Here is a 27,166-nt window from a genome sequence, read left to right on the forward strand (position 1 = left end):
CCAGCACACTCCACTGAAGCAGTCATCCTAAAAGTCCTCGACACTCTCCGGGAGAATACTGACAGGGGGTCCACGCAGGCACTGGTTCTCCTGGATTTATCGGCCGCTTTCGACACGGTGGACCATGACATCCTTCTCCACCGGGTCGGACAGGCAGGCCTCCAGGGCCCCGCCTGTGAATGGATTAAGTCCTTCCTCTCAGGCAGAGTGCAAACAGTCCATCAAGGCCCCTTCGCAGCAACCCAGGTACCTACTACCTGTGGTGTACCGCAGGCATCCGCCCTTTCACCATTATTGTTTAATCTATACCTCCGGCCATTAATCCATTCACTGAGAAACTGGAAATGCACTGTCCTCAACTATGCAGACGACATGCAGATCATCTTTCCCTTAGACACCCCTGATGCCGCATCTGTTTTTCCGGCAGTGATGCTCCACATCCAACAATGGATGATTTCCAAACAGCTCAAATTAAATCCGGAGAAAACTGAACTCATCTTGCCTGGTACCAGCGCGGCACTTTGGGGCCCACACTTCTGGCCTAAAAAGCTAGGTACACCTCCCAGCCCGTCAAGCTCGGTAAAAAGCTTGGGCTTCACCATTGACATCGACCTCTCTCTCAAAACCCATGTCGGAGCCATCATCTCGGCCAGAATCTTCCAGTTACGAAAAATTCGTAAAATCTCCCACCTTCTCTCGCATGATGCATTGGTGCAAGTTGTCATTTCCCTTGTCCTCTCCCGTCTTGACTTCTCCAACTCTCTTCACTGGGGCCTACCTAAGTTCCTGCTCCATCGTCTCCAGATGGTGCAGAACCAGGCAGCAAGGCTCATTTATAGAGCCCCCAAATGGCAATCAGCAAGACCCCTTGTGTCCAAGCTACACTGGCTGCCTATCGAACAAAGGGCTGCTTTTAAAATCGGCTGCCTAATTTACAAAGCCCGGCAGTCCAAGTGCCCGGCCTTCCTGAAATCTCTCATCACCTCGCATTGCCCGGCCCGTAATCTCCGATCTGCCCATCTTCACCTTCTAACCACCCCGGTGGTTAAACTAAAGAAACTGGGTGGCCGCAGATTCAGCTATCTGGCACCCAAACTGTGGAACTCCCTCACCCTACGTATCAAGACCTCTGACACCCTCCTGAGCTTCAGGAAGAGCTTAAAAACCTGGCTCTTCTCGAATTCCCTCTAGTCCTCTGCCATCACCCTCAATCCCAATCTCAGCGCCAGGAAACCTACGGTGTCAGTGCGCTCTATAAGTGTAGCTTAACATTAACATTAACATAACACGTGGGGTACCTGTGGTACACCCAGCATTTGCATACACGAAGCAGCAGGCACAGTGCGGACCTGCCGCTTCGTGTATGCAAATGCATACATGCATGTTTAGCATTGTGGTGGGCGGTGCAGAGAGCACCGGCCGCCACAATGTTAAAAATGAGGGATGCGCCCGCCACTGTGGCGGGCGCATCATAATCCCCACCACGGGACCCCCGCCCTTATGGCGGGCGGCCCCAATCCCCATGAGGATGGCGGGCTGGCAAAGTTCGCCCGCCATCCTAATGACCTCCTATGTATCCAGGTCTGGGCACATCTGTGAAGGAAAGTCACCAATGATATTACTAATTTTTAGAATTACTAGGGTCCTGGTACAGACTGAATGCTGGGGATTGATTAACTGTTGTCTGGTGATTTACAGAAGTCTTTTTCCAATTGTTGAGATTACTACTGTTATTTGAGTAATCCAGATTAGCATATTTCTCCAGAGTTGGTTGAATGATCGTGTTGAATCCCAAGAACGAGTATGTAGCAGGTCGGCGACTGCTGATGTAAAACTACTAGCATAGTTTTTGCGTTTCAAGCAGTGACAATTGAGCACTAACAGTCTGGAATCTGGATGTAGCTTTCTGGACTCCACATGCTCCAAAACCCAAGGTCAGATTTGCAGTGCACTTGTACAATGTAGTTCTCACTGGGATTTCAACTTAACGCCTTGAACTGTCGTTGTTTACCAGCAGTTAGTGTCTAAAGGAAGAAGAAGGAACATTCATTTTCAAACACAGTGGTAGAAATTACAGTTTGTAAATTAAAATCATAATGTAACATATTGATTTATGAATCAACAACCAGAGCGATCTCTAGCTAAATAGAACTATGAGTCAAACAGATGTGACTACAATCCGGACCATCCAGGCCATGAGTGCAATACAATAATGAATGAGTACAATAAATTCTCTTTGAAGAATTATAAAGGATCGACCTTTAGAAGCAAAATGTCATTTGAGCCAAACTGATCTGGCTATTGGACTAACATCATTATATATTACAACAAACAGTTCAGGTTAGAATAACTTGGATTATACATTTAAGGAATTTTCCCTCCCAAGTTTATGTTTTTTTAATTTTTGTAATATAGTACACTTCAAACCACAGTTTTCACAAAAATATGATCAAAAGCCATAGGCTTAGTATGAACAAAATAAAAATTGAAATGCATTATGTCGTGCAAATCTAATGAAGTCTGATGCTCCCCAAGATTGGATTTTAAAATGTGGAGTGGGTGCCCCCTCCGGAATGTTCATATTTATCTTCATAGTGCCATGGCAAGCATTTTGCCATGGCTGCTCACCATGTTCATGGTGCCCTCTTATGCCAATATTTACATACAATAAAGGCTGTGCCAGAATTTTGCCATTGATGCCAACCATGTATCATGGGTGACCACCATGAGTCAAAATTACGCCTATTGCGTCAGCCCGTGTTTTTTCATGGTTTTCACCCAATTCCAAGAATCATATGTCTAGCCTGGCTGTGCCAACATTTTGAATGCCCTTTAAGCCAAGTATTTCCCCCCTGTAGAAAAGTGCCAGAATTGTACCATGAGTGTCCCTTATGCCAAGAATTACCTCCAATATGATAGCATCAGCATTTTGCCACGAGTGCTTCTTATGAAAAGAATTACCTTCAATATGTCAGTGCTATCATTTTTCCTCCATAAGACAAGAATTCATTCCCATTCCAATAATCCAGGACAAGACTCATTCCTACTCACTCACACTTACTTTTACTGTTTCACTCTCTCATTCTTGCACAGTCTCACTCATTCTCACACCCTCTGACTCACTCACTGTCCCTCTTTCCCTATTACTCATTCTTACACATACATACACAAGCTGACATGCTCCCACATACTATGGTCTCACAAACCCGCTATCACCCACACATATGCATGGACCATTTGAGAGATTTTGTTTTACTAACCTTCAGCTGACCGAATGACCCCCCTCTGCTCTACCGGTGCTGGTGCTAAATCAGTGCGTAGCAAAGGGAGGTGGGGGTTGGGGTGGCAGTTTACCCCAGGCCGCATGCGTTTTGGAGGCATCCTACCCCCTCTTACCTGCGGCTGTCAAGGGTCGGCAAACACGGGGATCACCAGCACCCCTCCACCCCCCGTCCTGCTCCTACCGGCAGCCATTGTGAGGCGGCAAACGCAGGGACTGTAGTGTCCTCCGGCCGGGTAGCGGTGAAGTCTACCTGCGCTTGGAGGACTCCATCTAGCACTGGTGTGTGTCGTCACGCGCCGGCTATAAAATAAAGGGGCGTGGCCCGGCTCCGGCAGTCGGGACCACGCGGTTGCAGAGTAAAGCCGTGTCCCATGTTTAAATGCGGCCGCAGCGCTGATTTAATGCACGCGCGCACCACATACCACACTGGCGATGAGGAGGTAAAGAGCCTGAGTGCATTATTTTGTCCCCAGCAGTGGTTAAGAGCCTTTGATCTGGGCCATATAACCACAGGGGAGCTGCTTCCACTGCAGAGAGCTGCTGTGTTGCTCCTGGCTGGACTGCTCCTGTTTGTTGAAGACCCAACCAGCCCCAGAGAGTTCTGGAGAGGTGAGGAATTTTCCCTGCACGCCTGGCCAGAGCCCAGCCTCGTGGGCACCCCACTTTTCAGGGAAGGAGGACGTCGCAGTGAGGCCTGCACCCCAGGTTACAGAGGGAGGATCCAGCTGCGCTTTCGTCACCCTCGGCCAGGTGACTGCTACTAAGCCCAGGAGGTAGGCCGAGCACATGCCGCGAAGTGTGACTGCGACTGCGCTAAAATGGCGTCAATCTCGGCCATTGAGCCCTTTTAGTCGATGGTGCCCCCTCTTCCCTCGCCCTGCGGTGGAGGGACTGGACTGACCATCTCCAGATTTACTTTGAAGGGGCAGGCATAGCTCCGGAAAGGTGCAGGGCCTTACTCCTCCATCTGGGAGGCAAAGACATCCACGGTATCTACAAAACCCTGGTAGTGAGAGTGAACATCCTTCAGGAGGACGGCAAGCCTCTAGCGGATATCCTCACCCTGGGCCAGTCAAAAGAGCTATCCCAAGCCAGAGCATCCCACCTGGAGGCGGCTCTCCACCGACCCATCAAAACGGAGCAGGTCAACGCAGTGGAAACGGCAAACCCGTTGAGGCACAAAGCGCGCAAGACCTCAGGGAGAAGACTGCAAGACAAGAAAAAGGAATACGGCTACTGTGGAGGCATGCCCCACTGCATGCAAGACTGCCCAGTGAGAGGGGAGAAGTGCAGTGCTTTCGGGTGGATGAACCACTTTGCGGCGGTATGCCGATCCACGAAACCACGGAAAGAAGCAGCGCAAGCAGTAGCTAAAGCACACGACAGTGAGGACATGGACGACGATGCGAGAGACTACCCGGTCCACTATGTGTTTGCAGTAGACCAACCACGACGAAAGAGAATCAAAATCCACCAGCAGGATGTGAGACCCACCAAAGACACTGGGGCCTCGATCAAACTAATGGCTGCTAATGTGTACTATCAACTAAGTCCACACCCGTCGTTGCAGGAAGCAAGGATCAGGGTGTTTGCATACAGACAAAAGACACCCATCCCGCTCCAGGGATGCTTTAAGACTGAGCTGAGGCACCGGGACCTCAAGATCCCTACCACAGTGTACGTGACCAAGGAAGGAAGTAGAATGCTGCTAAGCCGACAATCAGCAGAGGAGCTGAAGCTAATCTCATTCGCCATGGCAGTACAAGAGGAGGAACTGGAGGTCATCATGGAGGAATTCGAAGACGTCTTCAAAGGCATTGGATGCCTAAAAGTGAAGGAAGTCTCTCTCCACATCGACCTGTTAGTCCAACCAGTGGTGCTGAGACACAGGCGGATTGCATTCCACCTGCGGAAAAAGGTCGAAGAAGAGCTAGAGGCACCAGAGAAACAAGGGATGATCGAGAAAGACAGTGGACCCGCCCCATGGGTGTCCCCATTCGTAGTAGCATAGAAACTGAAACAGCCAGGGCAGGTCCGCATCTGCATTGACACGCGCCTTCCAAACGCCGCGGTGAAAAGAGAACGTCACCTAACCCCCACCATTGATGACATCTAGGGAGAGCTGAACGGCGCAAAATGGTTTTCGAAGATGGACCTACGGTCCGGCTATCAGCAACTGCCACTACACCCAGACTCTCGATACGTCACCACCTTTTTGACGCACGTCGGTCTACCAAGATATTGATGCCTTAACTTCGGGATCTCGAGTGCTGCAGAGGTATTCCAAAACACCATCTGTGAAGTTCTCAGCGGACTCCCAGGAGTCTTGAATGTGAGCGACAACCTGCTAATATATGCATCGTCGATGGAAGAGCACCACCGCAGACTTTGCGGGGTTCTCCATAGGATCAAAGAATCTGTTCTGACCCTTCACAAAGAAAAGTGCCAGTTCTTGAGGAATAATATCAGTTATTTTGGCTAGACGTTCTCCAACAAAGGAGTAGCCCCGGACCCTGACAAGGTGAAGGATGTCCAGGAAGCCCCAGCACCTTCCAACATCTCGCAAATCAGAAGCTTCCTAGGGATAGTCCCAGACTTATCCAACCTCACGAAGCCCCTCGGGGAACTGATGAAATCCACCACCACGTGGCAATGGGGCCCCAAACAGGAACAAGCCTTCAAAGATACCAAAGCAGCCCTGTCAGCAGACACAACACTATCATACTTCGACCCGGCCTGATCTACCAACATCACTGTGGACACCAGCCCTTACGGGATAGGAGCTGTGCTCACTCAGTTACAAGGCAACGGAGAATGAGCCCCGATCGCATACTCGAGCCGCTCCCTGACGGACACGGAGCAGAGATACTCGCAAATTGAGCGAGAAGCGATTGTCATCCACTGGGCCTGTTGGCACTTCCAAGTCTACATATACAGCCATCCATTCACCATGTCCACCAACCAAAAACCCCTCATCCCCCTGTTTCAAGGATCAGCATCCAAGCCTCCCCCGAGGATCAAAAAATGGATCCTTCAGCTGCAGGGGTATGACTATAGAATCGAATACAAGGTCTACCGGCGGACTACCTGTCGCGACATCCTAGGGCCGCCACCAGAGTGGAAGAAGAAGATGCAGAGGACAATGAAGAATATGTCCGGCTTGTATCTGAAAGATCCCGGCCACTCCCCATGAGCCTTGAAACCATTGTAGAAGCCATCCGGACTGATGAATGCCTGCAGCTGGCCATAAGAGCGGTCCAATTGAATAACTGGCTCCCCATTCAGTCCAGCATGACTAGACGGACGCCACAAGCAAAAGCCGTCCTGGAGTCCATTATGAAGGTCAAAGATGAACTCTCGGTAGACAGCAGTGGTTGTCTACTGAGAGGCCCACGACTGGTGATCCCCTCAAGCCTTGCTCAAAAAGCCGTGGACCTCACACACAGGGAACACCAAGGCATGGTGAAAACGAAGAGCCGGCTAAGGGCAGAAGTGTGGTTCCCAGGAATGGACCGCCTGGTTGAACTAACAGTCAGAACGGGCTCATGGTGCCAGGCATCGGGCCAACCAGATCGCCCTCACCCCGTCATCACTGAAGAAAACCCACAGCTGCCATGGGAGTGCATGAGTGTGGACTTCGGACACCTCCCAGATGGGCGCTATGCCCTGGTGATCATTGATGACTACACGAAATACCCCAAGGTAGAGAATGTAGGAAGCCAGACAGCCACGGAAGTGATTACTAAACTTGAGAAGACCATTGCGACCCATGGCATATTCGAAGTGGTGAAGACGGACACTGGTCCACCTTTCCATGGACAAGACTTTGCAGACTATCTGAAGGCATGGGGAATTCAACACTGGAAAGTGACCCCACGCTGGCCTCAAGCAAATGGGGAAGTAGAAAGGTTCATTCGCACTCTCAACAAAGTAATACGCTTTGCGCATGCTGAGGAAGCACCACTTGAGAGAGACATATACAACTTTCTGAGGGAATATCGTCTGACACCCCATCTCACGACTGGAGCAGCTCCGGGGCCGACAAGCATGGGCCGGGTAGTGCGAGACACCATCCCCATCAACCGAGCTGGACCCCGTCTCAGATTGATGCCGGAAAGGTCCTAGCCAACAGGACCAGTTCCAATGACCAGGCCAGCGCCAACCGACGAGCAAGAGTGTCAGTCATTAAAAGAGGGGACAGGCTTCCATTCGAACACTAGCCATGGACTGTCATCCACCGCACTGGCACCCTGATAACAGCCAGAAGAGGAACAGAAGAAATCACACGCAACATCTCTTTCTTCAAAAGGGTACATGCTGGAACTCCGGAACAGCCGTTAGCGGACAACCTGGATGCCAGACCACGTCATCAACCAGAAGAGGAAGGACCGGATGGTAACCATGGGATGATCCCTGCAGAGACTCCAGATATGTCCGGCCATGGTACCCCTGTGCTGTTTGGAATGCCAGAAAGAACCCCGCCAAGACCTTCAGAGGGTGAAGTCGCACAAGAAATGACCCCATCATTGCCATCTTCCCGGGGAGAACACTTCAGATACAAACTGAGATGCAACCCAGCTCCGTCCTCCCGCCGGCAGGGTTCATGGTGTGATGAACCAAGGACTGGACTCTCCTAAGAACTGGTAACAGATCTACGCTGTCAGTATTTTGTTTGCTGTTTAATAAAGGTTGGAAGGAACCTAGTGTCCTCCAGCCAGGTTGCGGTGCAGTCCACCTGCGCTCGGAGGACTCCATCTAGCGCCGGCGTGTGTCGTCACGCGCCGGCTATAAAATAAAGGGGCATGGCCCGGCTCCGGCAGTCGGGACCACGCGGTTGCAAAGTAAAGCCGTGTCCCATGTTTAATTGCGGCCCCAGCGCTAATTTAATGCACGCGCGCACCGCATACCACAGGGACTGCCACAGGCAGCAAAAGGTCTAGCTACTCCACTGTGCTAGATAGATCACCTGATCCCACCCTACCCAATGACGAAATTTCATGTTAAAGGGGAAATAAAAAGTGCAATTTCAGTGCAATGGAGGAAAGTGGCTCTGCAGTCAGGAAAAGTAATGATGCACTTTTGCCCCAGTGGTATGCCTTAACCACAATACCATCATTTTATCTCAACTTTTTATGCATGGACATTTCACTTCAATGATAGAATGGAGGATCTGTGCAAAGTAAAATTGTAATAAATAATAAAATATTGAAACAAAACGAAAAATGTCTGCAATGTTTTTAAAGTTTTCTTCTTGTAGTTTTGGAGGAGAAATGGTGAATTACAATGAGCACACCAAATTATTTTTGGAAATGGAAATGTTCATGGTGGTATAAATGACAATTGCCACAAAACAAAAATTGTAATACGGTAAAGGTGCAAGGAGTGAGGGAAGAAGGATGAGGGAGTCTTTCTACTATATTAAGAAAATGGAATTGAAGACGTTGAAAAATATCAAAATAGCTGCATCAAAATTCTTGTTTAAACAATATGAAATATTGGATGTTTGTACATGTTTTTTTCTATTAAATAGCATTCGATTGCAAGATTATCAACAATGTTAGAGGTAGTAAAACATTGGGGCATATTATCAAGGGGGTTTATCTCCGCTTTTTTGGCTTTAAAAGCCAAGAAAGCGGATATAAAATTATCTCCCTATTACCTAGCTGTGGCTAACACCAGTTAGCGACAGCTAGTAGGAGATAGCGCCCATCTTGGGCCCCACTTTGCATGTAAGAGAAATGTATCACTAATGACATGCAAAGTGGGCATGCCAAGATGTTAGCGACTGGAAACAGTCGCTAACATCGCTATCTCCTATTACCAACTTTTGGAGATATTCGCGCTAAGCGCAAATATCTCCAAAAGCTAACAACTGCCCTGAGCAGTTCTTAGCCATGTTATCCAATGGGAGGTGGATAACATGGCTAAGAGCATTAGCTCGGTAATGCCTGAATATCGTTGACTTTTCAGCGATATTCATGCATTGCGGCCGATTTTTATCGCATTTGCGATAAACCTTGGTAATACCAAGGTTTATCTGCAATAAAAATCGCCGCAGATCGGCGATACATTTTTGTCTCTAACCAAGCAATAGCGATAATTATCGCTATTGCTTGGTAATATGCCTCATTGTTTTATTCATTTCATTTGCACAGAGGCAGAGATCTTCCCTCGATTACCCAAAAAAGGTATTGTCCTGTTCTAGCCTGATATGCCAATGCTATTCAATCCTAAGAATACTGCCAAGATTCCTACTGACCCCTTGGTGCGCCTCAGCTGGGTTGAAGAGAAGGAAAAGCATGTGGTAGTACAGGAGCATCTGAGTACCATTATATACGGGGAACACCAGCCACGCTGGGGATGAGGGAAGCGACCCGTTTTTGGTCATGGTTTTTTAAATTGGAGGGCAATCGCCCCATTATTCGTGTCAGGAACACAGAGGGTGAGGGTGAGCTTATGCTGTCGCAGAGTGACATACACAAGGTATGTGTTCAGTATTATCGAGCCCTATATGGCAAGCAGCCAGTTATTTCAGGGGAACATGACAGAAAGGATTTTTGGTAGGGCATATCTCGCCCGCTTGCATGCTCAGTCGCGTCAGGGCCTGGGAGAGTCGATAATGGAGCCAGAAATTAAGGGGGCTATCTCAGAGCTGGTGCGGGACAGGATGCCGGGAACCGACGGGCTGCCGGTAGAGTTCGACCACACCTATCAGGACAGTCAGGCTCAGTGCCTAGCTGCAATGTATGGTGGCTCTGGTGAGGGGTGTGCTAGCAGACACCATAAGAGGAGCCCTGATCATATTGATCTAGAAACCTCAAAGTTATTTGCTTGAAGCAATGACATACAGGCCCCTGTTTATGGTAAATGTTGACAAGTCCATAGCAAAATACTAGCTAACCGCCTGAAGCACATCTGTCAGCTTTGATCCCCTGAGGGAGTGTGGCTTAATACCTCAACACAAAACCTCCTTAAATATTAGACAGCTTTAGAGTGATGGACGAACACCTAACCAATATTGCAATATGGCGCTGGTCTGCTTCACAGACACTAAAAAGATGTTTGACTCCATACACTGGGAGTACCTCTGAACCGTAATGGCACGTATGAACCTAGGACAGAGGTGCGCTAAGTGGCTTACCCTATTATACTCAGGAGCCACTGCTAGAGTTCGAATAGGACAGTATATAGCTGAGATGTTTAGGGTACACCACAGCACTTGGTAGGATTATCCACTGTCCCCACTGCTTTTCGCGTTGGTGGTTGACCCTCTTGCCTTTAATCTCAGGATAGAGGGATAGGGAAACTGCTCGGGGACTGGGAGCATGTGATATTGATGTATACTGACGACATGCTCCTGTATCGCTGCAATGCAGACACAGGTGTACCATGGAGCACTGAGCCTCTTGAGGAACTGGTGAGGGTATCGCGCCTTCAGACTAACTGAAGTAAAACCTGCACCTTCCTGATAACTGCTAACATTCTGACTCTACCACCAGCGGTGGTGCAGGCTGGCATTAGATGGGAACCCAGAGCACTACAGCACTTGGGGGTTAAGATGTACCACTCTGTGAAGGACGGCAGGGAGGGTTACTTGGGAGGGACACTGCAGGCCCAGAAGGCGATCATTCGGTGTGAATTGCACTGTTGAAGATAGTAATGTCGCCTTGAGTCCTTTATTATGCTAGGAACCTACTGGTTTGGATCCCATAGACTTGGATCAGGGAACTTAATTTGTTGCTGCAGGAAATGCTTTGGGATGGTGAAAGTCACTGGTTTGTTTTGGACATATTTCGATGTTCAATGGCTGAGGGTGGCCTGGGTGTTCCGGACTTTAAGATCTATCTATATCAGTGCAGCTACAATGGCTGGCCTGACATCTTATAGGGCTTCAGGTGGAGGAGATGGGTAAGCCAGAAAGCCATGCCACAATGAGACACTAGTCATGCTGATGCTGGGAGCGAAGAGCCACTCTCCTTGCGGTGGAAAGGGCTCTGAAAGGCTGTAATCAAAAACATGAAGTGACACACCTTTATTGTGCCAGCTCTGCCCTGGTGGGGCGACCTAGTGTCGGGAGAGCCACTTCACTGAGATGATTCTGCAGGACTGGAGCAGTGTGGAAATAAAAACAACTGAGGACTGCTTCGACGAGGGAGCTGCTGCCTGTCGGGGACACAATTTCTTACATATGCACTTTTGAGTGCACTGTGGGGATCAAACATTACAGGGCTGCATGCCCAGGACCTTTTACAGACCCTCCTCATCTTTGGCGAGGAGCGTAAATGAATCACCTAAATTTACAAGACATTTCTATCAATGACTATTACTGGCCTTGCACCTTTGCATACCAGATGGGAGGTCTTGTTGGCAGAGAGTTTAGGGGTAAAGAATGGGAACAAACCCTAGCACAAGTCCACAGGATATCTAGGAATACTAGTTTCAAATACACCCAATTAAATTATCTTCACGCAACCTATCTAAGACCCCATAGGATCAATGTTATGATGCAAGTTGACACCATGGAGTCCAATGCTATTCTGTGTGATGCTGATTTTACACACATGGTTTGGGGTTGCCCTACAATGGGTCAGATTTGGGTTAAGGTGATTGGGGAAATGGAATACAAGCTCACTAGGCGAGACCTGTTGACCATGGAAATATGCTTCCTGAGCTTGTACCCCCGACGGACCAAAAAGAAGGCGGATACAGACTCTTAGATCTAGCACTTGGGGTTGCCCTCAGGGACATAGCACTGCACTGGCACCCAACTGAAGGGCTGCTGCATTGCAGATGGCGAAGAACGGTACAGAGCTGGGTAATAGTGGAAGGAGATGCCCTAAGAGTGGAGTAGTTGACAGTGGTGTGATGAAAACTGATAACAGAGCTCTGGCAAGAAGTACTTATGGCCATTGTAGAGGGGATTGGGAAAATGAGTAACCGACTGCCTAGATATGGCTGCTCTGATGGGGCTGGATGACTCCACTGCCCAGTGCGCCACGGGCATTGTGAGACTGCTGCTGCACTAACAACCGGACATAAGTAGTACAAATTGGCGATTACACAAAGAGAGGGTTTTCCTAATGTTGCGAATCCTCAGGTCTGACATTATTGTACTGAATGAGTGTACACACATTATATAAATGTTATAGGTTGGTAGTTTGTTTCAGTTTAGTATCTGGGACTTCAGGAAAATGTTTGATGCATGGGGGGAGGGGACCTAAGGTAGACCTTCCCAGGTTGGCTGGAGAACAGCTGGGATGTGTGCAATGTACTTTGAACTTCGGCAATGTTGTTGATGTACTGGAACTGTTCCACTGCTGCATGAAAATTCCTTATAAAACAGTTAACAGATTAAAAAAAAAGAATACTGCCAACAATCTCTCCTGGTCCCATCTTCTAATCACTCCTTATGTTTCATGATTAAATTACACAATTTTATGTATATGTATATTCTACTATACATTTCCCAGTTACAACCTTGCATGGTTTTCATATAATAAGTTGATCATAGCATTCCACCATTCAGCTCATATTGCCTGGCTGGGATATAACCAAAAAGTAAAAGCAATTATCAAGAATTTCAAACTTCTCCTGATGAGATGTGTTTTTGAATGTGACATACTTTTTTCACTGCAACTCCTCCAATAAGTAGGCCATTTAACAATTCTTCAAATGTACTACTTAATCAAAAAACATATTAGTACAGTTAACTATAAAGGTAGAAGTGTGCAGATTATGCACAAATAGATGAGTTTCACTCTATGCATACATAAATTATGGCTTCTTCAGACCCTGACACTAATATGAATGGTGCAGAAGTTGTAATGTCCCACCAGAAATCTCTATCTGGCAATGTTGCTCGTGTCACCCTCGAAGCTCCTGATGTGTATTTTGGCTAATGCTTCTTAACTGTAAGGAAAATAGATAGTAGTTGAGTAATATTTGATGATTAAAAGTGACATTCGCAATGTAACTCTTTAGAAAGGTATTAGCAATCCAAGTACATTGGTTGCAATGATTCACTGTGCTTGTGACAGAGGAGTCTTTATACAACTCAACTAAATTACCGTAACTCATACATCTTTAAAACGCATATTTCCATGGCAAATGCTGACAGGTAACACAAAGCTATACTTTGCATAACACAATACTCTAAACAGTATTTTTAGGTAAATAATTGACACTTGCATTTATTGAACCCTGCTTACCTCCCATTTCTTTGCTTTCTTAGATTTGAATTGCACCTCGTATTTAACGGCTATCCAACCATCCTCGACAATGGCCGCTGATGGTGGTGACCATTCACCAGAAGATGTAGAGGATCATCGATTATAGAAAGAGTCACTTTCAACGGGGGGATTAAGCTGAACTGTTTAGAAAAGGAGACAATATAAAGCATCAACTTTGCACCACATTTAATTTCAATTTAAAAGGTTTCATGAATTATGGAATGAAGATCCACTTTGCTGTGGCTCCATGGTTTCCACCATAGAAATCCCATTCTGTACAGCTACGAGTAACACTTCCGATGTTTATTTAAGGGCGATGTTGACTTGAGGTCACATAGGATTCCAGCCTTTAACTCAACTGTGATTGCCAACCAAATTAAAAAGAGGAGACTGAAGAAGTTGCATAAATCACCTGTTCAACTTTATTTAATTTATTTATTTATTTGAGTTTTATATAGCGCTGGCTAGACCCGGAGGTATCAGAGCGCTTTACAAGAGTATCAACATAGGTGCAATATATAACACAAAGTTACACATTAAAAACAGGGACATGAGAATACTCGAGGATGGCAAATGAAGACGCTAGATGGGGCAACGACAAGCAGTGGGATAGGCGGCAGAGTATAGGAGACAAAAACAATCTAGGAAGGCAGATAAGGACAGGAAAATGAGAGAGAAACAAAGTGAGAGAGGGGAAAGGAAGGCTGATAAGGACAGGAGAGTGAGAGAGAAACAAAGCGAGAGAGGGTAAGGAAGGCAGATAAGGACGGGAAAGTGAGAGAGAAACAAAGCGAGAGAGGGCAAAGGAAGGCCGATAAGGACAGGAGAGTGAGAGAGAAACAAAGAGAGAGAGGGAAATAGAGATAGTAACGAGTTCGACAGCGAGGAGTAGGTCAGAGGCACAGGAGAGACTATAAAGGTCACCTGGCTGGGACAGGAGAAGAGGTTACAGATTGCTAAGATGGCGGATCAAGTATAAGGGAGTAAAAGAAGCAAGTCAAAAAAAGTCGGGGAGCACAAGGGTCAAAGTCCGAAAATCAGGGGAAGTCGAAGACGAGCAGCGGAGTTAGGAGTAGAGCTATGACCGAAGCCCAGCTGGGTAGGTGTTGGCCATTGTGAGATACCTGGGCCAGACTCCCCTGTAGCTGAACAGAACAGCTCCACCGAACATCGGCCATGCTGGCTCTGGAACTCCGTGGGAGTAAGCCTCAGGCGCCAATTCTGACAAGTATCTTGGCTCACAAGCGCAGGAATGGAGCATCGAGGACCGCAGTTGAGGACGGAAACCCAGGTGAGAAGGTTTATCCCCAGATCAGGTGGGAATCCAGGGATATTAGCCAAAAAGGCTATGTCTGGCCGGGAGCTCCCGGCTGGAGCTACTCACCGGGCAGCCATCTTGCATTGGACTTTAAAGAACAAGTGAACCTTGTAAGTATGAATTATAAAATAAGTGAGATTTTCTACGCAAGCATAATAATACATTTTGTCTCATGCACTCAAAAGGATTTCTGTACCTCTTCACACTAGCCTCCCGCTGAACAGCCAACTACCAAACTTGAGGAAAAACCTATTGTGCTTCACTAGACGGAATGTCTTAAAAGATGGTGGCCACCTTAACACAGCCTACTTCATTCCTAGAAGTCCCCCAGTCTACCCTATTGCTCAGAAATCCTTACAAGGTGATGTGCAGACTTCTACAAAATACTTCAATAAATACATAAATTATGAAAATACCTGGTGATGTTGTTGGCAAGGTATATCCAAGCAGTTCTTAAGTGTTTCTATTCTGGCCATGTGTGATGTGGTTGCAGCATGCATCAGGGGAATAATCACCCTTCTGGAGAGGAAGGCAATTGTGCAGAACAACTGGGAGGTGTTCCAGAATCAATGAAGAAATACTTCTCATGTGTATGCAATCTTATCTTTAATTTAAAAAATAGTTCCAGATCCTCTTGCCCAAAATCTATACCTGATAATAGCATTTGGGACCAAAAAGGAAGGTCCCTAAAGTGTTTCATGGTAATTTGGATATTTTATATTCACCCGGTTCTCTGTAACTCTACTTTATGGATGGTTTTAATGTTTGGTGAGTATATTTTTCAGTTTTCTCAAAAATGTATTCCTAACATTTTTCTCATTTTCCTTGGTGTTCTGTATCATTTTTGGTAGTTTTCATTATATCATTCAAGTGACATACTTTTTCGAGCTTTCAGTGTGTTATTTAACCCACTTTGCTTTTAGCATGCCAAACTAGGCAATGGCATTTTAAATCAAATGTATGCTCGTTCAACGTCTCGTATGCACCACTTGTCTGTCACTCATCCAATATTTTAATGGTGGACCATTATAATATTTATTTGTTTACATTGTGAATATGCCACACTCAGCTACTGTGACTTTATATAATTACTTTCCGTACAATATCTAACGTATCCATTTTTCTAACCATCTAAAGGTTTTCTTACCACCCAGATATACTTTGGAAATATTAAACGACTTTATACAATTCTGATACATTTCTATACTATGCTGGGTCCATACATTGATGCCTCCAGCCTGATGTTTGATTAGATTAATTGCTTTGGGAGCTCAAATGCTACATTCTCAAGCCTGTCTCGCTCCCAATAGCATTCAGTGGAGGGTACGTCCTCTTAGATTCAGATGCAAATTCCTCGACTTGGACAATTTATACTATGTATTTTTATGCAAAGCAAACATTTTGATGAACATCATCAAATATTTGTATCTGTTATCTGTAGGAAGGTGGAATCTGACCACATGGTTGCCCCCACTTTTTTACCTGGTGTTTTGATGTTTTTTGACTTAGTTTGGAAGGGATCCTGCTATTCAGGGCCCCAGTCTAGCTGCTTCCTCTCTAAATTGATTCCATGTACTATAGACACACTCCAGTTTGGTTACTGGGGTACCCTTGTGAGTCCCCAGTATAAGGTACACTATTTACTATGGGCATAGGTACTGCAGAAGCCAACCAGGGGCTGCATGCATTATTCCACCCCTGGGAAGCCTTTCAAAATGGCACCACAGGACAGCTACTGCAGCCTGGGTAAGGTGCTGCATGCACCCCTTACTAAGATATAGGTTACCTATATCTACCATTAATCACTGACACATATACACCTATCAGTCACTCCTATGGCAGGCCTTATCAATCCTGAAGGCAGAGTGCTTCGTTTTGTGTGAGACAGTGCTCATGCATGGAATCCTAGCCCCCTGCCAGTCCTGGCGGCGGGGGTAGAATTCCACTATTCTAGAGGGTGAGACATGTACACACTGGGCTAACCGGTAATAGTTTAAAAGAGCCCTGGCATCACAAAATGGATGCTGCAGCCACAGACACGAGTCTGGCCTCCTGCTGGTGGATGAAACTGGGAAGCCTGAACAATAGGTTTCCTGTCACATGGAGGTCTGACCACCTCCCAAACAGGCGTTGTGTATTGGTGCTGGATGGGTGCACTCTGAGAGTGCTTTCAAGTCAGCACAGGGGGCACATTTGGTGACCCTGTGCATAGCTCAGTTCAAACCGGTTGCAGGGGCTACCATCCTCTGCTCTGGCACAAAACTGGCCAAAGGAAATGGGTGTAGCCACCCCTCTTTCCAAACCCTCCCATAGGTGGGTCCCCAGAGTATGTCCAACCCCCTTTCTTAGTATAAGTAAGGGACCCCAAGCAACAGGACTTTAGATTACACCTGGATGAAACTCAGAAACAGAATTCTGTAACTTCAATGCTCTATTAACGGTTAGAGGACAGAAGAATCTCCCTTGGAATCAAGGACTGACTCCCCTGCTCAAACTGGCACCAACAAAGCATTTGCCAGTCTGCATCTTCGAAGCTCCCATCAAACTCCGAAGTACCTGAAGCCCAGGAAGAGGATTCAGACTTCTCTAAGGCCGACCCGAGTCTCCAGCAAAGCTGAGACCCACAGCCCTCACGAGTGACGTGGAACCGGAACCCCTGGACAGGATGCACATTTGCTAGTGCATTGACTTCCCGAGCTTTCTTGAAGATGTGCTTTGGGTTACTTGTAGCCCAAGCCCCGAGCATCATCTGCATTGAGGATTGTGGGCCTACTCTCCACGAGTGTTCTGTGAGCCTGCTTCTTGCATTTCCACTCAAAGCTCCTTCGCAATCCCTGGTCCATCGACTGGCGGGTCTCCTTGAAGGTAACTACTTTTTCTTGGGCTTCCCTAGTTGCTCCAGATGTGCCCTGACTCTCAACCCTGTGGGTAGTCCCTCAGACCTTGCTGGTCAGCATCGAAGCCTTTCTCTGCTTTCTGCGTGGGTTGCTGTTGCCAAGGTTTGTTGGGTCCAATCCGGAAACTGACACGGCATTAGTCGACATCCTTTGTGGGACATCTCGAATCCAGAACGTGGTTGTCATCGATGCCTCCTGGTCCTAGTGGCTGAAGAGTCAATCTTCACCTGAAATCACCCAACATCGGTGGGCATCCGCCTATCGTGCTCCTGGTTGCTGGCAAGTGACCCAGACTCTGTCCCCTCTGCTTTCAGGTTCCTCTCATCTTTGATCCAGGCTTGGATCACACCGAACAATTTCCACATGGACGCCAGCAGAACTTTGCAGCAGTAATTCTAATAGCAGCCACGGGTTCTCTATACAATGTTTTTATCGCTTTTATAAAGCCAATCCCAAATCCAAATTTTTCCAAAACTTTCCACATATAGACCCATGACACCCGGTCAAAAGCTTTTTCAGCGTCTAGTAATAAAACAGCAAATGGGTCCCCATCAGCCTCTGCTTTATCCATAAGTGTAATTAATTTCCTTACATGTTGTGTTGTCCCCCGCCCCGGTATAAAACCATGCTGATTATTACTGACTAAAGGTGTTATTACACTTGCAAATCTTGTTGACAGCGTTTTTGAGTAGATCTTAGTGTCCGTGTTCATAAGAGTAATCGGTCTATATGACCCTGGGTTAGTTGGCGTTTTCCCCTTCTTAAGAATAACCACAATTTCAGCCTCAGACCAAGTACCTGGTATTGAGATTCCCTCCTGTGCCTGTTTAAAGGTGTAGAGCATATCCCCACATACCTCCTCCCAGAACAGCTTGTAAAACTCTAACGGGATTTTATCCGGGCCAGCCGCCTTTCCTGATGGTAAATTCTTCATGGCTGTTTTTACCTCCTCTAATTCTAGCAAATTATCCATCCTATTCTTTTCTACTTCCTCCAGCTGTAAAGCGATAAAAACATTGTATAGAGAACCCGTGGCTGCTATTAGAATTAATGCAGGGCTAACGAATAAAGTAAAAATTAATAGGGGCACAAGGCAGGGTTGCCCATGCTCTCCGCTGCTATTCGCAATATATCTAGACCCTTTAATTAGAAGATTGGAGCTAAACCGGAATATCCCCCCAATTGTTACACCAAGAGGGGAGTGTAAAATATTGGCCTATGCCGATGACGTGGCGGTTATAACATCATCACCCACAGAGGCTATAAGACATGTGGAGCAGGAGGCAAAGCATTTTGGGAAGATCTCCGGGTATTCCTTGAATACTGGAAAAACGCAAATCATAAAAAATAGTAAAGCTCTATGTCAGGATCCTCGGGTGGTACGGACGGGAATCTATCTGGGAATAACCATAACTTCAGAATTAGATAAGTTAGTTGAATTAAATATTGATCCTATTGTACGGAAAGTTGGGGGGGACCTAGACAGATTGAATAACCTCCACCTTACCCTGGTTGGAAGAGTGAATATTATAAAGATGTTAATTATGCCGAAGATTTTATACCTCTTCCGAACAATCCCCTTATGGTTCGATAACTTATGGTTCAAAAGGATTGAAAATCTGATCAATAAATTTATATGGTCCAAGGGTAAGACTAGAAGAGCAGCAAGGTTTCTGGCACTCCCGCGGGAAAGAGGAGGATGGGCGCTGCCAGACATTAAGTTGTATTACTGGGCAGCTGCCCTGCAGTATATGGTAGGGTTAATAGGTGGAGCCGAAGTGGAAGGGGAAGATCATTTAGGGTCAATAGCGGTATATGGTATACTGATGGGTGAAGAAATAAAAGATATTTTTTTGAAAAATTTCGACACATTATATTTTAAAAGAACACGCTTTAAGACTTTATTGGGTGCACATAAAATATGGAAGGCTTTCATGAAAAAGTTTGGTTTAGGTAATTTTAATAGATATACAAGGCTATACAAGAATATGTTACTTTCGGGAGATATATTCTCTGATACAGTTTTTACAGAATGGTATGGGAAAGGGATAAGAAAACTAGGGGATGTAATGGGGACACAAGGGGTGAAACAATTTGCAACAATACAGAAAAAATATAATTTGTCAACACAACACTTTTTTAAATATTTGCAAGTAAGAAGTTGTCTACAAAGCAAAAGAGGGGGTGTATGTGGATTCGAAAAAAACAACATATTAGAGTTAATAGGGTCAGGAGTAGATTGTACAATCAAAAGGTTCTATCATGAGTTAAATGAAAAAAGGTCAGACGACCTGGCTAAATGGGGGGAAACCTGGTCAACGAAGTTGGGTGTAGAACAAGAGTGCTTTAATACATCATTAGAATTAGGGGTTAATGTTTTATGTTCTGCGTCATTACAAGCACAACACTACAAGACCATATATTGGCTATATTATACCCCGGCTAAACTGGCACAGTGGGGAGCGACAACTGGCATAAACTGCCCCAGATGTATAAGTGCAGCTGCAGATGCAATCCATATGTTTGCAACATGTCCAAGTCTAGCTATAGTTCTTAAAGATATAGAATTGTTTCTACATACGGCATTAAAGTTACCTGTTAACTTAACACCGGCGATTATTTTACTAGGTGTAGATGGAAATAATAGTGTGGAGACAGGGGAATATTTCATCTTTGTGGCTATGGCCGTATTTAGACTGTGTGTTGCCACTGCATGGCTAGATCAATCGGCTCCAACATTTCAACAATGGTTAGCCAGGCTGTTGAGTATATACAATTTAGAAAAAGCGATCTACTCCAGAAGAGGGAAAAGGTTGAGGAAAATAGGTTTGGAAATATGGGGGATAATAACGAAATGGAAGGAAGAAGATTGATCTGCATAGGATATGTATATGTATATAATTTGTATATAAACTGTATCTGTGTGTATAGGAAAATGTATATGTATATATTAAAAAAAAAAAAAAAGGTAGGGTGCAACAATGAATAACAAGTATAGTATGCAAGTGAAGTTAATGTGTATGGATAACTAGATGGAGTTTATCCCAATATGTAGGGGGGCTAGTAAGAAAATATATCTTCTCTTTTGCTTTTTGTTTTTTTTTGTTTCCTTAAGTTAAAACATATGTTGTAAACCCTATATGAATACACAACTGTTTTTTTTTTCTTTCTGTATTGTTTGCTCCATGCCCCCTCTGTGCTCCAGAGGGTGGAAATAATTTAAAAAAAAAATATAAAAAAAAAAAAAAAAAAAAAAAGAACTTTGCAGCAGATCGCCATTGAAAACAACGACGAAACCCGACACGAAAAGACTTTAGTTAAAGTGTAAAATGTTCCCCACTGTTCACTTTGGGCAATTCAAGGCTTCTCGTATAAAGCCCCTAAGAATCCACCATGAATCTTATATACATCACTAGGAAAAGCTGTGGGAGAAACCAGTGCTCCTTGCAGAGGGATGAAATGGTGGCTAATCAAAGAAAACATTAGCACTGTGTAGGAGTATATTCACAGCCGTGCTGATTACTGAAAGACTCTATATTCTACGAATAATATACTTTTAATATAATGAAGGAGAAAATCTCTAATGTGGACAATGGATCTTAGCTGCTATACCAGGTTTTTCTAACAATACATTTTTTTAAAGTGCCCAAATAGGGCTTGATTTATTTGTTTCATTTTGAAAAAGAACTAGTAAAATGGCAGAAAGGCGTCTTATTGAGGCTGAGTATTTCTACATCATGGAATAGTTGTCTGCTGTATTCCTATTTGATGTCATTTTTAGAACTGACTATGTCTTCTAGAATCCTGGGTGTGAGGCATTCTTTCTGCTGTGAGTTGCTCTGGTGTTAACTGCTCTATGCCACCTGTGGATGTTAAGTTGTCATTCCTGGAAATAAAGCTGTTTCTATCCAACCCACGTTTGGACCTCTTCACTACATAATTTCTGGCGACGAGGATCTTGATCCCAATGCCAATCCCCCTGTTTATTTAGGCGAACCTTATGTGTTGAGTATCTGTGATTTGGAAGACAATTCTCTATTTGTAGAGTACACTAAGAAAATGTTCCCTGATGTTTTCAAGGACTCTCTAGGTAAATTTGTTGATTTTCAACACAAGATTATCCTGAATGATAATGCCATTCCAGTCAAACACAGGGTCAGGAATGTTCCATTGGCCTATCGTGAGAAGCTAAAGGACATTTTGAGCGATCTTGTTTCTAAACAAATCATTGAGCCCATAGAATCCTCTCCTTGGGTTTCTCCCATTGTTTTATCGCTCAAAAGTTCTGGGGAACTCCGTCTGTGTGTGGATCTCCGCAGTTTAAACAAGGAGATTTGGGTAGATAAACATCCTCTCCCTAACATCCATGAACTAATTTCTTCTCTCACAGGTGCTACGGTCTTTTCAACCATTGATTTGGCTAGCGCCTATCATCAGGTTGATCTGCACGAAGATTCCAAAAGGCTTACAGCTTTTGTGACTCCTGAAGGCATGTTCCAGTATTTGCGAATGCCTTTTGGACTTGCTAGCGCTGCTTCTGTGTTCCAACGCCTGATGAAAGAGGTTCTTCTTGACTGTAAAGGAGCCATCGCGTTCCAAGATGACATCTTGATCTTTGGGGCAGATGTCAAGGAATATGATCAGAATTTACATTGTGTGTTGTCTAATGTGCAAAAAAAGGGTCTTACTTTAAAGTTTAACAAATGCAAATTTAGGCAACCCAAAGTTGAATATTTAGGACATGAGATCTCGAAAGATGGCATAAAACCTAAACTTAATCATGTAAAAAGTATTACAGATGCTCCCATTCCTTCCTCAAAGGAACAACTGTTGTCTTTCTTAGGACTCACCGAATTTTATGGGAAATTTGTAAAAGATTACTCTACTATTGTACACCCTTTGCGGTCTTTACTTAAAAAGCAGGCTAAATTTGTTTGTGGTACAGAGCAGCAAACCTCTTTTGATTCCTTAAAAAGCAAAATTGTCAATGCTCCCTTTCTTAAACCTTTCTCTGTCCACAAAAACTGCATTGTTTGTGTAGATGCCAGTAATGTAGGGCTTGGTGCCGTACTTATGCAAAAGGACCGTTTTGGCGAATATGTTGTGTCTTATGCTTCTCGGACTTTACGGGACGCCGAGTTTAATTACTCTACTATAGAGAAGGAACTTCTTGCTTGCACTTGGGCTACTCAGCATTTTCGACAATTTCTTTGGGGCACAAAATTTATTTTGAGGACTGACCATAAGCCTCTTGTTAACATGTTGTCTGCTGGTGGTGGTCGAACTCTCACTGCTCGCCTGGCTCGTCTTGCTGCTAAGTTGCAAGAGTACCGGTGTGAAGTTGTTTATGTCCCCGGACGATTAAATGTACATGCTGACTGTATGTCACGTCTTCCTGTTGGTGATACTTCTAACACTTCTCCTCCTGATGAATGTGATGTCGCTTTCTCTCTTAGTGATGTTAACCTAATTTGTGGTAAGGATGTAGGAAATTCCATTACTGAAAGTGTTTGGTCTGATGCTATGAGTCACGATGAAGTTCTTGCTAAGGTCAAAACCTTCTTGAGCACTGGTTGGCCTGAAGAGAGGAGGTTGTGTGGTGATTTAGCCTCTTTCTTCAAAGTTAAAGACGAATTGTCAGTAATTGATGATATGGTTTACAGAGACGACAAAATTGTCCCTCCCCTCAATGTCCGTGAATCCATTTGCATGCTAGCTCATGAAGGTCACATGGGGATGTCCACGACTAAAAGGAGAATCCGAGAGTACTATTGGTGGCCTAGTATGGACGCGATGGTTGACAGGTGGGTAAGGAACTGTTCTCCTTGTTCTTTGAGCGACAAATCTGTCAAACCTATTTCTTCTGGGTTTTCCCCTATTGAATTTGTGTATGGACCTTGGAGGAAGTTAGGAATTGACATCATCGGTCCTTTCAATTACCAGTCAGGAAAAGATATGTTTGCCGTGGTACTCGTAGATTATTTCTCCAAGTGGCCCGAGCTAAAAATTGTTGAAAAAGTCAAATCGAAGTTGTTGTTGAATTTTTAAATGAAGTTTTTTGTAGAGAGGGTTTACCAGAAGAAATTGTCTCCGACAATGGACCTCAATTTATAAGCGAAGTTTTTTCTGCTTTTCTAGGAACGTGCGGAATTCTCCACAAAAGGGTTTCGAATTATTCTCCACAATCCAATGGCCAGGTGGAACGTTTTAACAGAGTGATCAAGGAGTCCTGCCAGTTGGCTCTACGGAGTGGATTGAAGTGGAAAAAAGCCCTGCAGGCCACTTTGTTCACCTATCGTATGTCCCCCAACTCTGTTACTGGTTTGTCCCCCTTTGAAATGTTGCGTTGCAGGAAACCTGGTACCAAGATCTTTCCTTGGTGGCTCAAGACGAAAGATTTGGGGTATTTAGAGCTGGACATGAATAGAATTAGAGACCGCATTGGTAAATACCAAGACAAAATGGTTAAGAATTCTTCCCCGAAATTTGTTTCGCCCAAAATTTCTGTTGGTGATTTGGTCAGGGTGAAATTTGGAGGTATCATTCCTAAAGGCATATCTAGGTGGTCTTCGCCTGTCAAAGTCACAGAAGTCTTTAGCAAAGCTGTTAGAGTTGAGGGTGGTAAGATCTGGAACTTCAGGCGTATTTCAGCTTGCAGATCAAATGTCATAGATGAGAAGCATGTCCATTTAGATCCTGTTGCCTCCGATTCTGGTTTTCATGGGTCTCATGAAGCTTTTGACCATCTGCATTCTTCTCAAGTACCTCTGCCTCGAATTTGTCCTAACAATATTCCTTTTCAGGTTGTTCCGTCTAATGCTCATCATGTTGTTTCTCAAAATACTGTGCCTCATGATGTTGTTTCTCAAAATGTCGTTTCTCAGGCGTGCTCTTCCCTGCCTGTCAGTTTACGCAGTAGTTCTCGTGTAAGACATGTTCCTGTAAAGCTTAAGGATTATGTTTGCTCTTAATGTTGTTTTTTTTTCCCTTTCTTTTTTTCTTTTCTTTTCCTTTTCCTTAGGGTCTATCGTTTTTTTTTTTGTTTGTTTTTTTTGTTTTTCGGTGGGAGGTGTGTTGTATTCCTATTTGATGTCATTTTTAGAACTGACTATGTCTTCTAGAATCCTGGGTGTGAGGCATTCTTTCTGCTGTGAGTTGCTCTGGTGTTAACTGCTCTATGCCACCTGTGGATGTTAAGTTGTCATTCCTGGAAATAAAGCTGTTTCTATCCAACCCACGTTTGGACTTCACTACATTGTCATAGTGTTTTAGATAGCGATATCTTCTCCGTAAGTGTGTCTGTGCAGTATCCTGTCAGAGGCGGAATGAGGGGGGGGAGATGTTTCCACTCTGCTTTGCTGTCCTTGTGCTGCCAATTTCTTTCAGACAGAAGGTAGTGTTAGTGCAGCAAGCAATGTATGCGACTGCAGTGTGCATTATCCTTTTCCAAACTCGCATGCACAATATATGTGCTGAGGACGCATCAGTTCTGCCAATACTAGAGGGGGTGACACCACTCCATCTAAAGGCTACCACGAGTGCAGCACCCATCCCAGGACACTGCCTGCATTCGTGACTGGCTGAGACTGATAGAGCCTTGGCCAATTCAATGTAGACCTTGGCGAAACAGTGACCAACTTGTGCAGCTGCTGCCGCCTAGGCCTGGTCTGTCTGTACTTTCTGCCCTATCCTCTACATGCCTACATCTGCTGACACTGCACTGCCACTGGCCTTAAGGCTCAGGAGACATGAGAGATGATAAGTGCAGTGGTTGGCCTCCTGAGTGCAGAAGGCAGGTACAGGCTATGCCATGGGTCTAAGTGGGCACCCATGACACACTCTTCTGTATACTTTCTGGATTGCTGCAGCCCTGTGTTGTCTCACCTTCCCACCATCACCATTTGACTACCATCCTGATCCTTTGAGTACAGATGGACTCAGCAGGAGTCAAAAGCTGCAAGACACGGGGTGATAAGTAAGTGATGTTTGAAAATGCCCTAGGAAGCATAGGTCCCGCACTTAGGGGCATATTATCAAGCACAGAGTTAAAATTATTGCCGTTTTAGTAGCAGAAAACTGCAGCTAAAGTGGCGATAATGGGATTGATAATATGCCCTTGAGAATTCCGATAGAAGCCCATGTTGACCCCAGAACTCCGTTTCTTGATAATATGCCCCCTAGTTCTAAACTATGTATAATACAGAAGACTTTAAAGATAACCTTGGACGACCTTCGGGTGGTGAAAGGCTGAGGTGGGCTTGATGGGATTTAAAGCCAGTGAACCTGCAGCCAGACCATGTGAATTAGCATATGCATCACATGGACGTGCAGCGTCATTAATCTATTCTTTCATTCTAAAGAATACAATGTTGTCTTTGATTCTCTGGCTTGTGTCAATATGTGTAAGCTTAAGCCCATATTTTTAAACAAACTCAAAGAAAGCGCAACTGTCATACACACCTCTGACGTGTTTTGTTTTAATGTCTATTAAATGCCCACGAGTCATTTATTTGCAAAGTCTAATAAATAAACGGTTAAAACGTTATAAATATCTGCAGTGTGAGCCTGAAAGTGGGTGACATTGAGAAATCTCATATAGCATTATAGCAGGCTGCTGAAGGCAATACCCGTGTTAAAGGCCTGTGTCTCGGGCTTTTAAAACGGCAGTGGGTTTTTAACACCCGGAATAGCACAAGGCAAAAGGGTTACAATCTTATTAGAACATTTCACCAACTGCAGTTAGACTACTCTAAATGAACAAGCATTGGCATAGCCGATAGGTTTCACCTTTGGGATCGCATAAGTGTTTAGCCGTGCAGCACATTATAGAGTCAATAAGCCTTCATTCATAAAGTATGGCAAGAAAGAAGGCCTGCAGTAGCGGGATACGAGATCTGTGATGGTGCAAGTGGGAAGGCCTGCTAGAGAGCACTACTGATATATACATATAATAAAACGCCACACACCTCTGTCATTCTTACACCTCTTGCTCTATGTAATAAAACAGTGGCGTTCTGGAAAATAAATAGTTTTTAAAAAACACAGAGGTTTACTCTGAAAAGTCTGAGGCCAGCAATCAAAACTATTTCCAATGTGGATGGCTGGAAGCCAAGGAAAGCTACCTGATGGGAATTGCTGCTGCTTCCTTATATACTAAAACATTGTTTGGAAAAAGTACAGCCCACGTTTCTGGAGTTGGGCATTCAGGAAAATAGATACAATATCCTTGGCGATAATAAAATTGACATACCGATCTACTGCAGCGCCTAGAAGCAGTTCTGTTCACGTGTGCGCTGTTTGCATACAGCGCCATTCATGCAGAAGGGCAGAAGGGCAGACAGCAGGCAAGAGTCATCAGCCCACCTGGGTACTTTAGAGGCCCAGCAGGCAGGCCCTTTACCCCGGATTCAGACAGCAGAAGACTCATTGCAGGCGGCAA

At 45.1% G+C, this 27,166-nt stretch overlaps 1 pseudogene; it reads right to left on the bottom strand.

Moving 5' to 3' along the window:
* Window positions 1-27,166, bottom strand: part of LOC147726393 (prolactin receptor-like) — a 121,011-nt pseudogene that overhangs the window by 24,200 nt on the left and 69,645 nt on the right.

Source organism: Lissotriton vulgaris, chromosome 3_1 (assembly GCF_964263255.1).
Source record: "Lissotriton vulgaris chromosome 3_1, aLisVul1.2, whole genome shotgun sequence".
NCBI classification, from domain to species: domain Eukaryota; kingdom Metazoa; phylum Chordata; class Amphibia; order Caudata; family Salamandridae; genus Lissotriton; species Lissotriton vulgaris.